Source organism: Pseudophryne corroboree, chromosome 7 (assembly GCF_028390025.1).
Source record: "Pseudophryne corroboree isolate aPseCor3 chromosome 7, aPseCor3.hap2, whole genome shotgun sequence".
Classification (NCBI taxonomy): Eukaryota; Metazoa; Chordata; class Amphibia; order Anura; family Myobatrachidae; genus Pseudophryne; species Pseudophryne corroboree.
In genome coordinates this window covers 397,325,026-397,340,237 of record NC_086450.1, presented here as the reverse complement: position 1 = coordinate 397,340,237, position 15,212 = coordinate 397,325,026, and positions in this window count along the sequence as shown.

Here is a 15,212-nt window from a genome sequence, read left to right as displayed (position 1 = left end):
CTAAGCAGAGAGACTTTTCTCAAAGAATATTCTGTGTATGTAGTATTGATGTTGAACTTTATCAAAATCAATTACAATAATAAACACAGTGCAACATCCAACTATGTATTGAGACTGTTAACACTACCAGGTGGAAAATGACAAATACTACAAACACCAGTTGAACCTGGGATTTGAACCAGTGACCCTGCAATCACCATCTGCATTGTAGGCGGGATACTTAACCACTGGGCTATGGAGCCTCCCAAAGATTATGCTAAGCAGAGAGACTTTTCTCAAAGAATATTCTGTGTATGTAGTATTGATGTTGAACTTTATCAAAATCAATTACAATAATAAACACAGTGCAACATCCAACTATGCATTGAGACTGTTAACACTACCAGGTGGAAAATGACAAATACTACAAACACCAGTTGAACCTGGGATTCGAACCAGTGACCCTGCAATCACCATCTGCATTGTAGGCGGGATGCTTAACCACGGGGCTATGGAGCCTCCCAAAGATTATGCTAAGCAGAGAGACTTTTCTCAAAGAATATTCTGTGTATGTAGTATTGATGTTGAACTTTATCAAAATCAATTACAATAATAAACACAGTGCAACATCCAACTATGTATTGAGACTGTTAACACTACCAGGTGGAAAATGACAAATACTACAAACACCAGTTGAACCTGGGATTCGAACCAGTGACCCTGCAATCACCATCTGCATTGTAGGCGGGATGCTTAACCACGGGGCTATGGAGCCTCCCAAAGATTATGCTAAGCAGAGAGACTTTTCTCAAAGAATATTCTGTGTATGTAGTATTGATGTTGAACTTTATCAAAATCAATTACAATAATAAACACAGTGCAACATCCAACTATGTATTGAGACTGTTAACACTACCAGGTGGAAAATGACAAATACTACAAACACCAGTTGAACCTGGGATTTGAACCAGGGAACCTGCAATCACCATCTGCATTGTAGGCGGGATGCTTAACCACTGGGATATGGAGCCTCCCAAAGATTATGCTAAGCAGAGAGACTTTTCTCAAAGAATATTCTGTGTATGTAGTATTGATGTTGAACTTTATCAAAATCAATTACAATAATAAACACAGTGCAACATCCAGCTATGTATTGAGACTGTTAACACTATCAGGTGGAAAATGACAAATACTACAAACACCAGTTGAACCTGGGATTTGAACCAGTGACCCTGCAATCACCATCTGCATTGTAGGCAGGATGCTTAACCACTGGGCTATGGAGCCTCCCAAAGATTATGCTAAGCAGAGAGACTTTTCTCAAAGAATATTCTGTGTATGTAGTATTGATGTTGAACTTTATCAAAATCAATTACAATAATAAACACAGTGCAACATCCAACTATGTATTGAGACTGTTAACACTATCAGGTGGAAAATGACAAATACTACAAACACCAGTTGAACCTGGGATTCGAACCAGTGACCCTGCAATCACCATCTGCATTGTAGGCAGGATACTTAACCACTGGGCTATGGAGCCTCCCAAAGATTATGCTAAGCAGAGAGACTTTTCTCAAAGAATATTCTGTGTATGTAGTATTGATGTTGAACTTTATCAAAATCAATTACAATAATAAACACAGTGCAACATCCAACTATGTATTGAGACTGTTAACACTACCAGGTGGAAAGTGACAAATACTACAAACACCAGTTGAACCTGGGATTCGAACCGGTGACCCTGCAATCACCATCTGCATTGTAGGCGGGATGCTTAACCACTGGGCTATGGAGCCTCCCAAAGATTATGCTAAGCAGAGAGACTTTTCTCAAAGAATATTCTGTGTATGTAGTATTGATGTTGAACTTTATCAAAATCAATTACAATAATAAACACAGTGCAACATCCAACTATGTATTGAGACTGTTAACACTACCAGGTGGAAAATGACAAATACTACAAACACCAGTTGAACCTGGGATTTGAACCAGTGACCCTGCAATCACCATCTGCATTGTAGGCAGGATGCTTAACCACTGGGCTATGGAGCCTCCCAAAGATTATGCTAAGCAGAGAGACTTTTCTCAAAGAATATTCTGTGTATGTAGTATTGATGTTGAACTTTATCAAAATCAATTACAATAATAAACACAGTGCAACATCCAACTATGTATTGAGACTGTTAACACTATCAGGTGGAAAATGACAAATACTACAAACACCAGTTGAACCCGGGATTCGAACCAGTGACCCTGCAATCACCATCTGCATTGTAGGCAGGATGCTTAACCACTGGGCTATGGAGCCTCCCAAAGATTATGCTAAGCAGAGAGACTTTTCTCAAAGAATATTCTGTGTATGTAGTATTGATGTTGAACTTTATCAAAATCAATTACAATAATAAACACAGTGCAACATCCAACTATGTATTGAGACTGTTAACACTACCAGGTGGAAAATGACAAATACTACAAACACCAGTTGAACCTGGGATTCGAACCAGTGACCCTGCAATCACCATCTGCATTGTAGGCGGGATGCTTAACCACTGGGCTATGGAGCCTCCCAAAGATTATGCTAAGCAGAGAGACTTTTCTCAAAGAATATTCTGTGTATGTAGTATTGATGTTGAACTTTATCAAAATCAATTACAATAATAAACACAGTGCAACATCCAACTATGTATTGAGACTGTTAACACTACCAGGTGGAAAATGACAAATACTACAAACACCAGTTGAACCTGGGATTCGAACCGGTGACCCTGCAATCACCATCTGCATTGTAGGCGGGATGCTTAACCACTGGGCTATGGAGCCTCCCAAAGATTATGCTAAGCAGAGAGACTTTTCTCAAAGAATATTCTGTGTATGTAGTATTGATGTTGAACTTTATCAAAATCAATTACAATAATAAACACAGTGCAACATCCAACTATGTATTGAGACTGTTAACACTACCAGGTGGAAAATGACAAATACTACAAACACCAGTTGAACCTGGGATTTGAACCAGTGACCCTGCAATCACCATCTGCATTGTAGGCGGGATACTTAACCACTGGGCTATGGAGCCTCCCAAAGATTATGCTAAGCAGAGAGACTTTTCTCAAAGAATATTCTGTGTATGTAGTATTGATGTTGAACTTTATCAAAATCAATTACAATAATAAACAGTGCAACATCCAACTATGTATTGAGACTGTTAACACTATCAGGTGGAAAATGACAAATACTACAAACACCAGTTGAACCTGGGATTTGAACCAGTGACCCTGCAATCACCATCTGCATTGGAGGCGGGATACTTAACCACTGGGCTATGGAGCCTCCCAAAGATTATGCTAAGCAGAGAGACTTTTCTCAAAGAATATTCTGTGTATGTAGTATTGATGTTGAACTTTATCAAAATCAATTACAATAATAAACACAGTGCAACATCCAACTATGTATTGAGACTGTTAACACTACCAGGTGGAAAATGACAAATACTACAAACACCAGTTGAACCTGGGATTTGAACCAGGGAACCTGCAATCACCATCTGCATTGTAGGCGGGATGCTTAACCACTGGGATATGGAGCCTCCCAAAGATTATGCTAAGCAGAGAGACTTTTCTCAAAGAATATTCTGTGTATGTAGTATTGATGTTGAACTTTATCAAAATCAATTACAATAATAAACACAGTGCAACATCCAGCTATGTATTGAGACTGTTAACACTATCAGGTGGAAAATGACAAATACTACAAACACCAGTTGAACCTGGGATTTGAACCAGTGACCCTGCAATCACCATCTGCATTGTAGGCAGGATGCTTAACCACTGGGCTATGGAGCCTCCCAAAGATTATGCTAAGCAGAGAGACTTTTCTCAAAGAATATTCTGTGTATGTAGTATTGATGTTGAACTTTATCAAAATCAATTACAATAATAAACACAGTGCAACATCCAACTATGTATTGAGACTGTTAACACTACCAGGTGGAAAATGACAAATACTACAAACACCAGTTGAACCTGGGATTCAAACCAGTGACCCTGCAATCACCATCTGCATTGTAGGCAGGATACTTAACCACTGGGCTATGGAGCCTCCCAAAGATTATGCTAAGCAGAGAGACTTTTCTCAAAGAATATTCTGTGTATGTAGTATTGATGTTGAACTTTATCAAAATCAATTACAATAATAAACACAGTGCAACATCCAACTATGTATTGAGACTGTTAACACTACCAGGTGGAAAGTGACAAATACTACAAACACCAGTTGAACCTGGGATTTGAACCGGTGACCCTGCAATCACCATCTGCATTGTAGGCGGGATGCTTAACCACTGGGCTATGGAGCCTCCCAAAGATTATGCTAAGCAGAGAGACTTTTCTCAAAGAATATTCTGTGTATGTAGTATTGATGTTGAACTTTATCAAAATCAATTACAATAATAAACACAGTGCAACATCCAACTATGTATTGAGACTGTTAACACTACCAGGTGGAAAATGACAAATACTACAAACACCAGTTGAACCTGGGATTCGAACCAGTGACCCTGCAATCACCATCTGCATTGTAGGCGGGATACTTAACCACTGGGCTATGGAGCCTCCCAAAGATTATGCTAAGCAGAGAGACTTTTCTCAAAGAATATTCTGTGTATGTAGTATTGATGTTGAACTTTATCAAAATCAATTACAATAATAAACACAGTGCAACATCCAACTATGTATTGAGACTGTTAACACTATCAGGTGGAAAATGACAAATACTACAAACACCAGTTGAACCCGGGATTCGAACCAGTGACCCTGCAATCACCATCTGCATTGTAGGCAGGATGCTTAACCACTGGGCTATGGAGCCTCCCAAAGATTATGCTAAGCAGAGAGACTTTTCTCAAAGAATATTCTGTGTATGTAGTATTGATGTTGAACTTTATCAAAATCAATTACAATAATAAACACAGTGCAACATCCAACTATGTATTGAGACTGTTAACACTATCAGGTGGAAAATGACAAATACTACAAACACCAGTTGAACCTGGGATTTGAACCAGTGACCCTGCAATCACCATCTGCATTGGAGGCGGGATACTTAACCACTGGGCTATGGAGCCTCCCAAAGATTATGCTAAGCAGAGAGACTTTTCTCAAAGAATATTCTGTGTATGTAGTATTGATGTTGAACTTTATCAAAATCAATTACAATAATAAACACAGTGCAACATCCAACTATGTATTGAGACTGTTAACACTACCAGGTGGAAAATGACAAATACTACAAACACCAGTTGAACCTGGGATTTGAACCAGGGAACCTGCAATCACCATCTGCATTGTAGGCGGGATGCTTAACCACTGGGATATGGAGCCTCCCAAAGATTATGCTAAGCAGAGAGACTTTTCTCAAAGAATATTCTGTGTATGTAGTATTGATGTTGAACTTTATCAAAATCAATTACAATAATAAACACAGTGCAACATCCAGCTATGTATTGAGACTGTTAACACTATCAGGTGGAAAATGACAAATACTACAAACACCAGTTGAACCTGGGATTTGAACCAGTGACCCTGCAATCACCATCTGCATTGTAGGCAGGATGCTTAACCACTGGGCTATGGAGCCTCCCAAAGATTATGCTAAGCAGAGAGACTTTTCTCAAAGAATATTCTGTGTATGTAGTATTGATGTTGAACTTTATCAAAATCAATTACAATAATAAACACAGTGCAACATCCAACTATGTATTGAGACTGTTAACACTACCAGGTGGAAAATGACAAATACTACAAACACCAGTTGAACCTGGGATTCAAACCAGTGACCCTGCAATCACCATCTGCATTGTAGGCAGGATACTTAACCACTGGGCTATGGAGCCTCCCAAAGATTATGCTAAGCAGAGAGACTTTTCTCAAAGAATATTCTGTGTATGTAGTATTGATGTTGAACTTTATCAAAATCAATTACAATAATAAACACAGTGCAACATCCAACTATGTATTGAGACTGTTAACACTACCAGGTGGAAAGTGACAAATACTACAAACACCAGTTGAACCTGGGATTTGAACCGGTGACCCTGCAATCACCATCTGCATTGTAGGCGGGATGCTTAACCACTGGGCTATGGAGCCTCCCAAAGATTATGCTAAGCAGAGAGACTTTTCTCAAAGAATATTCTGTGTATGTAGTATTGATGTTGAACTTTATCAAAATCAATTACAATAATAAACACAGTGCAACATCCAACTATGTATTGAGACTGTTAACACTACCAGGTGGAAAATGACAAATACTACAAACACCAGTTGAACCTGGGATTCGAACCAGTGACCCTGCAATCACCATCTGCATTGTAGGCGGGATACTTAACCACTGGGCTATGGAGCCTCCCAAAGATTATGCTAAGCAGAGAGACTTTTCTCAAAGAATATTCTGTGTATGTAGTATTGATGTTGAACTTTATCAAAATCAATTACAATAATAAACACAGTGCAACATCCAACTATGTATTGAGACTGTTAACACTATCAGGTGGAAAATGACAAATACTACAAACACCAGTTGAACCCGGGATTCGAACCAGTGACCCTGCAATCACCATCTGCATTGTAGGCAGGATGCTTAACCACTGGGCTATGGAGCCTCCCAAAGATTATGCTAAGCAGAGAGACTTTTCTCAAAGAATATTCTGTGTATGTAGTATTGATGTTGAACTTTATCAAAATCAATTACAATAATAAACACAGTGCAACATCCAACTATGTATTGAGACTGTTAACACTACCAGGTGGAAAATGACAAATACTACAAACACCAGTTGAACCTGGGATTCGAACCAGTGACCCTGCAATCACCATCTGCATTGTAGGCGGGATGCTTAACCACTGGGCTATGGAGCCTCCCAAAGATTATGCTAAGCAGAGAGACTTTTCTCAAAGAATATTCTGTGTATGTAGTATTGATGTTGAACTTTATCAAAATCAATTACAATAATAAACACAGTGCAACATCCAACTATGTATTGAGACTGTTAACACTACCAGGTGGAAAATGACAAATACTACAAACACCAGTTGAACCTGGGATTCAAACCAGTGACCCTGCAATCACCATCTGCATTGTAGGCAGGATACTTAACCACTGGGCTATGGAGCCTCCCGAAGATTATGCTAAGCAGAGAGACTTTTCTCAAAGAATATTCTGTGTATGTAGTATTGATGTTGAACTTTATCAAAATCAATTACAATAATAAACACAGTGCAACATCCAACTATGTATTGAGACTGTTAACACTACCAGGTGGAAAGTGACAAATACTACAAACACCAGTTGAACCTGGGATTCGAACCGGTGACCCTGCAATCACCATCTGCATTGTAGGCGGGATGCTTAACCACTGGGCTATGGAGCCTCCCAAAGATTATGCTAAGCAGAGAGACTTTTCTCAAAGAATATTCTGTGTATGTAGTATTGATGTTGAACTTTATCAAAATCAATTACAATAATAAACACAGTGCAACATCCAACTATGTATTGAGACTGTTAACACTACCAGGTGGAAAATGACAAATACTACAAACACCAGTTGAACCTGGGATTTGAACCGGTGACCCTGCAATCACCATCTGCATTGTAGGCGGGATGCTTAACCACTGGGCTATGGAGCCTCCCAAAGATTATGCTAAGCAGAGAGACTTTTCTCAAAGAATATTCTGTGTATGTAGTATTGATGTTGAACTTTATCAAAATCAATTACAATAATAAACACAGTGCAACATCCAACTATGTATTGAGACTGTTAACACTACCAGGTGGAAAATGACAAATACTACAAACACCAGTTGAACCTGGGATTCGAACCAGTGACCCTGCAATCACCATCTGCATTGTAGGCGGGATACTTAACCACTGGGCTATGGAGCCTCCCAAAGATTATGCTAAGCAGAGAGACTTTTCTCAAAGAATATTCTGTGTATGTAGTATTGATGTTGAACTTTATCAAAATCAATTACAATAATAAACACAGTGCAACATCCAACTATGTATTGAGACTGTTAACACTATCAGGTGGAAAATGACAAATACTACAAACACCAGTTGAACCTGGGATTTGAACCAGTGACCCTGCAATCACCATCTGCATTGTAGGCGGGATACTTAACCACTGGGCTATGGAGCCTCCCAAAGATTATGCTAAGCAGAGAGACTTTTCTCAAAGAATATTCTGTGTATGTAGTATTGATGTTGAACTTTATCAAAATCAATTACAATAATAAACACAGTGCAACATCCAACTATGTATTGAGACTGTTAACACTACCAGGTGGAAAATGACAAATACTACAAACACCAGTTGAACCTGGGATTTGAACCAGGGAACCTGCAATCACAATCTGCATTGTAGGCGGGATGCTTAACCACTGGGATATGGAGCCTCCCAAAGATTATGCTAAGCAGAGAGACTTTTCTCAAAGAATATTCTGTGTATGTAGTATTGATGTTGAACTTTATCAAAATCAATTACAATAATAAACACAGTGCAACATCCAGCTATGTATTGAGACTGTTAACACTATCAGGTGGAAAATTACAAATACTACAAACACCAGTTGAACCTGGGATTTGAACCAGTGACCCTGCAATCACCATCTGCATTGTAGGCAGGATGCTTAACCACTGGGCTATGGAGCCTCCCAAAGATTATGCTAAGCAGAGAGACTTTTCTCAAAGAATATTCTGTGTATGTAGTATTGATGTTGAACTTTATCAAAATCAATTACAATAATAAACACAGTGCAACATCCAACTATGTATTGAGACTGTTAACACTACCAGGTGGAAAATGACAAATACTACAAACACCAGATGAACCTGGGATTCAAACCAGTGACCCTGCAATCACCATCTGCATTGTAGGCGGGATGCTTAACCACTGGGCTATGGAGCCTCCCAAAGATTATGCTAAGCAGAGAGACTTTTCTCAAAGAATATTCTGTGTATGTAGTATTGATGTTGAACTTTATCAAAATCAATTACAATAATAAACACAGTGCAACATCCAACTATGTATTGAGACTGTTAACACTACCAGGTGGAAAATGACAAATACTACAAACACCAGTTGAACCTGGGATTCGAACCAGTGACCCTGCAATCACCATCTGCATTGTAGGCGGGATACTTAACCACTGGGCTATGGAGCCTCCCAAAGATTATGCTAAGCAGAGAGACTTTTCTCAAAGAATATTCTGTGTATGTAGTATTGATGTTGAACTTTATCAAAATCAATTACAATAATAAACACAGTGCAACATCCAACTATGTATTGAGACTGTTAACACTATCAGGTGGAAAATGACAAATACTACAAACACCAGTTGAACCCGGGATTCGAACCAGTGACCCTGCAATCACCATCTGCATTGTAGGCAGGATGCTTAACCACTGGGCTATGGAGCCTCCCAAAGATTATGCTAAGCAGAGAGACTTTTCTCAAAGAATATTCTGTGTATGTAGTATTGATGTTGAACTTTATCAAAATCAATTACAATAATAAACACAGTGCAACATCCAACTATGTATTGAGACTGTTAACACTACCAGGTGGAAAATGACAAATACTACAAACACCAGTTGAACCTGGGATTCGAACCAGTGACCCTGCAATCACCATCTGCATTGTAGGCGGGATGCTTAACCACTGGGCTATGGAGCCTCCCAAAGATTATGCTAAGCAGAGAGACTTTTCTCAAAGAATATTCTGTGTATGTAGTATTGATGTTGAACTTTATCAAAATCAATTACAATAATAAACACAGTGCAACATCCAACTATGTATTGAGACTGTTAACACTACCAGGTGGAAAGTGACAAATACTACAAACACCAGTTGAACCTGGGATTCGAACCGGTGACCCTGCAATCACCATCTGCATTGTAGGCGGGATGCTTAACCACTGGGCTATGGAGCCTCCCAAAGATTATGCTAAGCAGAGAGACTTTTCTCAAAGAATATTCTGTGTATGTAGTATTGATGTTGAACTTTATCAAAATCAATTACAATAATAAACACAGTGCAACATCCAACTATGTATTGAGACTGTTAACACTACCAGGTGGAAAATGACAAATACTACAAACACCAGTTGAACCTGGGATTTGAACCAGTGACCCTGCAATCACCATCTGCATTGTAGGCGGGATGCTTAACCACGGGGCTATGGAGCCTCCCAAAGATTATGCTAAGCAGAGAGACTTTTCTCAAAGAATATTCTGTGTATGTAGTATTGATGTTGAACTTTATCAAAATCAATTACAATAATAAACACAGTGCAACATCCAGCTATGTATTGAGACTGTTAACACTATCAGGTGGAAAATGACAAATACTACAAACACCAGTTGAACCTGGGATTTGAACCAGTGACCCTGCAATCACCATCTGCATTGTAGGCAGGATGCTTAACCACTGGGCTATGGAGCCTCCCAAAGATTATGCTAAGCAGAGAGACTTTTCTCAAAGAATATTCTGTGTATGTAGTATTGATGTTGAACTTTATCAAAATCAATTACAATAATAAACACAGTGCAACATCCAACTATGTATTGAGACTGTTAACACTACCAGGTGGAAAATGACAAATACTACAAACACCAGTTGAACCTGGGATTCGAACCGGTGACCCTGCAATCACCATCTGCATTGTAGGTGGGATACTTAACCACTGGGCTATGGAGCCTCCCAAAGATTATGCTAAGCAGAGAGACTTTTCTCAAAGAATATTCTGTGTATGTAGTATTGATGTTGAACTTTATCAAAATCAATTACAATAATAAACACAGTGCAACATCCAGCTATGTATTGAGACTGTTAACACTATCAGGTGGAAAATTACAAATACTACAAACACCAGTTGAACCTGGGATTTGAACCAGTGACCCTGCAATCACCATCTGCATTGTAGGCAGGATGCTTAACCACTGGGCTATGGAGCCTCCCAAAGATTATGCTAAGCAGAGAGACTTTTCTCAAAGAATATTCTGTGTATGTAGTATTGATGTTGAACTTTATCAAAATCAATTACAATAATAAACACAGTGCAACATCCAACTATGTATTGAGACTGTTAACACTACCAGGTGGAAAATGACAAATACTACAAACACCAGTTGAACCTGGGATTTGAACCAGTGACCCTGCAATCACCATCTGCATTGGAGGCGGGATACTTAACCACTGGGCTATGGAGCCTCCCAAAGATTATGCTAAGCAGAGAGACTTTTCTCAAAGAATATTCTGTGTATGTAGTATTGATGTTGAACTTTATCAAAATCAATTACAATAATAAACACAGTGCAACATCCAACTATGTATTGAGACTGTTAACACTACCAGGTGGAAAATGACAAATACTACAAACACCAGTTGAACCTGGGATTTGAACCAGGGAACCTGCAATCACCATCTGCATTGTAGGCGGGATGCTTAACCACTGGGATATGGAGCCTCCCAAAGATTATGCTAAGCAGAGAGACTTTTCTCAAAGAATATTCTGTGTATGTAGTATTGATGTTGAACTTTATCAAAATCAATTACAATAATAAACACAGTGCAACATCCAACTATGTATTGAGACTGTTAACACTACCAGGTGGAAAATGACAAATACTACAAACACCAGTTGAACCTGGGATTTGAACCAGTGACCCTGCAATCACCATCTGCATTGTAGGCGGGATGCTTAACCACGGGGCTATGGAGCCTCCCAAAGATTATGCTAAGCAGAGAGACTTTTCTCAAAGAATATTCTGTGTATGTAGTATTGATGTTGAACTTTATCAAAATCAATTACAATAATAAACACAGTGCAACATCCAGCTATGTATTGAGACTGTTAACACTATCAGGTGGAAAATGACAAATACTACAAACACCAGTTGAACCTGGGATTTGAACCAGTGACCCTGCAATCACCATCTGCATTGTAGGCAGGATGCTTAACCACTGGGCTATGGAGCCTCCCAAAGATTATGCTAAGCAGAGAGACTTTTCTCAAAGAATATTCTGTGTATGTAGTATTGATGTTGAACTTTATCAAAATCAATTACAATAATAAACACAGTGCAACATCCAACTATCTATTGAGACTGTTAACACTATCAGGTGGAAAATGACAAATACTACAAACACCAGTTGAACCTGGGATTTGAACCAGTGATCCTGCAATCACCATCTGCATTGTAGGCGGGATGCTTAACCACTGGGCTATGGAGCCTCCAAAAGATTATGCTAAGCAGAGAGACTTTTCTCAAAGAATATTCTGTGTATGTAGTATTGATGTTGAACTTTATCAAAATCAATTACAATAATAAACACAGTGCAACATCCAACTATGTATTGAGACTGTTAACACTACCAGGTGGAAAATGACAAATACTACAAACACCAGTTGAACCTGGGATTCGAACCAGTGACCCTGCAATCACCATCTGCATTGTAGGCGGGATGCTTAACCACTGGGCTATGGAGCCTCCCAAAGATTATGCTAAGCAGAGAGACTTTTCTCAAAGAATATTCTGTGTATGTAGTATTGATGTTGAACTTTATCAAAATCAATTACAATAATAAACACAGTGCAACATCCAACTATGTATTGAGACTGTTAACACTATCAGGTGGAAAATGACAAATACTACAAACACCAGTTGAACCTGGGATTCGAACCAGTGATCCTGCAATCACCATCTGCATTGGAGGCGGGATGCTTAGCCACTGGGATATGGAGCCTCCCAAAGATTATGCTAAGCAGAGAGACTTTTCTCAAAGAATATTCTGTGTATGTAGTATTGATGTTGAACTTTATCAAAATCAATTACAATAATAAACACAGTGCAACATCCAACTATGTATTGAGACTGTTAACACTATCAGGTGGAAAATGACAAATACTACAAACACCAGTTGAACCTGGGATTCGAACCAGTGAAACTACAATCACCATCTGCATTGTAGGCGGGATGCTTAACCACTGGGCTATGGAGCCTCCCAAAGATTATGCTAAGCAGAGAGACTTTTCTCAAAGAATATTCTGTGTATGTAGTATTGATGTTGAACTTTATCAAAATCAATTACAATAATAAACACAGTGCTACATCCAGCTATGTATTGAGACTGTTAACACTATCAGGTGGAAAATGACAAATACTACAAACACCAGTTGAACCTGGGATTTGAACCAGTGACCCTGCAATCACCATCTGCATTGTAGGCAGGATGCTTAACCACTGGGCTATGGAGCCTCCCAAAGATTATGCTAAGCAGAGAGACTTTTCTCAAAGAATATTCTGTGTATGTAGTATTGATGTTGAACTTTATCAAAATCAATTACAATAATAAACACAGTGCAACATCCAACTATGTATTGAGACTGTTAACACTACCAGGTGGAAAGTGACAAATACTACAAACACCAGTTGAACCTGGGATTTGAACCGGTGACCCTGCAATCACCATCTGCATTGTAGGCGGGATGCTTAACCACTGGGCTATGGAGCCTCCCAAAGATTATGCTAAGCAGAGAGACTTTTCTCAAAGAATATTCTGTGTATGTAGTATTGATGTTGAACTTTATCAAAATCAATTACAATAATAAACACAGTGCAACATCCAACTATGTATTGAGACTGTTAACACTACCAGGTGGAAAATGACAAATACTACAAACACCAGTTGAACCTGGGATTTGAACCAGGGAACCTGCAATCACCATCTGCATTGTAGGCGGGATGCTTAACCACTGGGATATGGAGCCTCCCAAAGATTATGCTAAGCAGAGAGACTTTTCTCAAAGAATATTCTGTGTATGTAGTATTGATGTTGAACTTTATCAAAATCAATTACAATAATAAACACAGTGCAACATCCAGCTATGTATTGAGACTGTTAACACTATCAGGTGGAAAATGACAAATACTACAAACACCAGTTGAACCTGGGATTTGAACCAGTGACCCTGCAATCACCATCTGCATTGTAGGTAGGATGCTTAACCACTGGGCTATGGAGCCTCCCAAAGATTATGCTAAGCAGAGAGACTTTTCTCAAAGAATATTCTGTGTATGTAGTATTGATGTTTAACTTTATCAAAATCAATTACAATAATAAACACAGTGCAACATCCAACTATGTATTGAGACTGTTAACACTACCAGGTGGAAAATGACAAATACTACAAACACCAGTTGAACCTGGGATTTGAACCAGTGACCCTGCAATCACCATCTGCATTGTAGGCAGGATACTTAACCACTGGGCTATGGAGCCTCCCAAAGATTATGCTAAGCAGAGAGACTTTTCTCAAAGAATATTCTGTGTATGTAGTATTGATGTTGAACTTTATCAAAATCAATTACAATAATAAACACAGTGCAACATCCAACTATGTATTGAGACTGTTAACACTACCAGGTGGAAAGTGACAAATACTGCAAACACCTGTTGAACCTGGGATTTGAACCGGTGACCCTGCAATCACCATCTGCATTGTAGGCGGGATGCTTAACCACTGGGCTATGGAGCCTCCCAAAGATTATGCAAAGCAGAGAGACTTTTCTCAAAGAATATTCTGTGTATGTAGTATTGATGTTGAACTTTATCAAATTCAATTACAATAATAAACACAGTGCAACATCCAACTATGTATTGAGACTGTTAATACTACCAGGTGGAAAATGACAAATACTACAAACACCAGTTGAACCTGGGATTCGAACCAGCGACCCTGCAATCACCATCTGCATTGTAGGCGGGATACTTAACCACTGGGATATGGAGCCTCCCAAAGATTATGCTAAGCAGAGAGACTTTTCTCAAAGAATATTCTGTGTATGTAGTATTGATGTTGAACTATATCAAAATCAATTACAATAATAAACACAGTGCAACATCCAACTATGTATTGAGACTGTTAACACTACCAGGTGGAAAGTGACAAATACTACAAACACCAGTTGAACCTGGGATTTGAACCGGTGACCCTGCAATCACCATCTGCATTGTAGGCGGGATGCTTAACCACTGGGCTATGGAGCCTCCCAAAGATTATGCTAAGCAGAGAGACTTTTCTCAAAGAATATTCTGTGTATGTAGTATTGATGTTGAACTTTATCAAAATCAATTACAATAATAAACACAGTGCAACATCCAACTATGTATT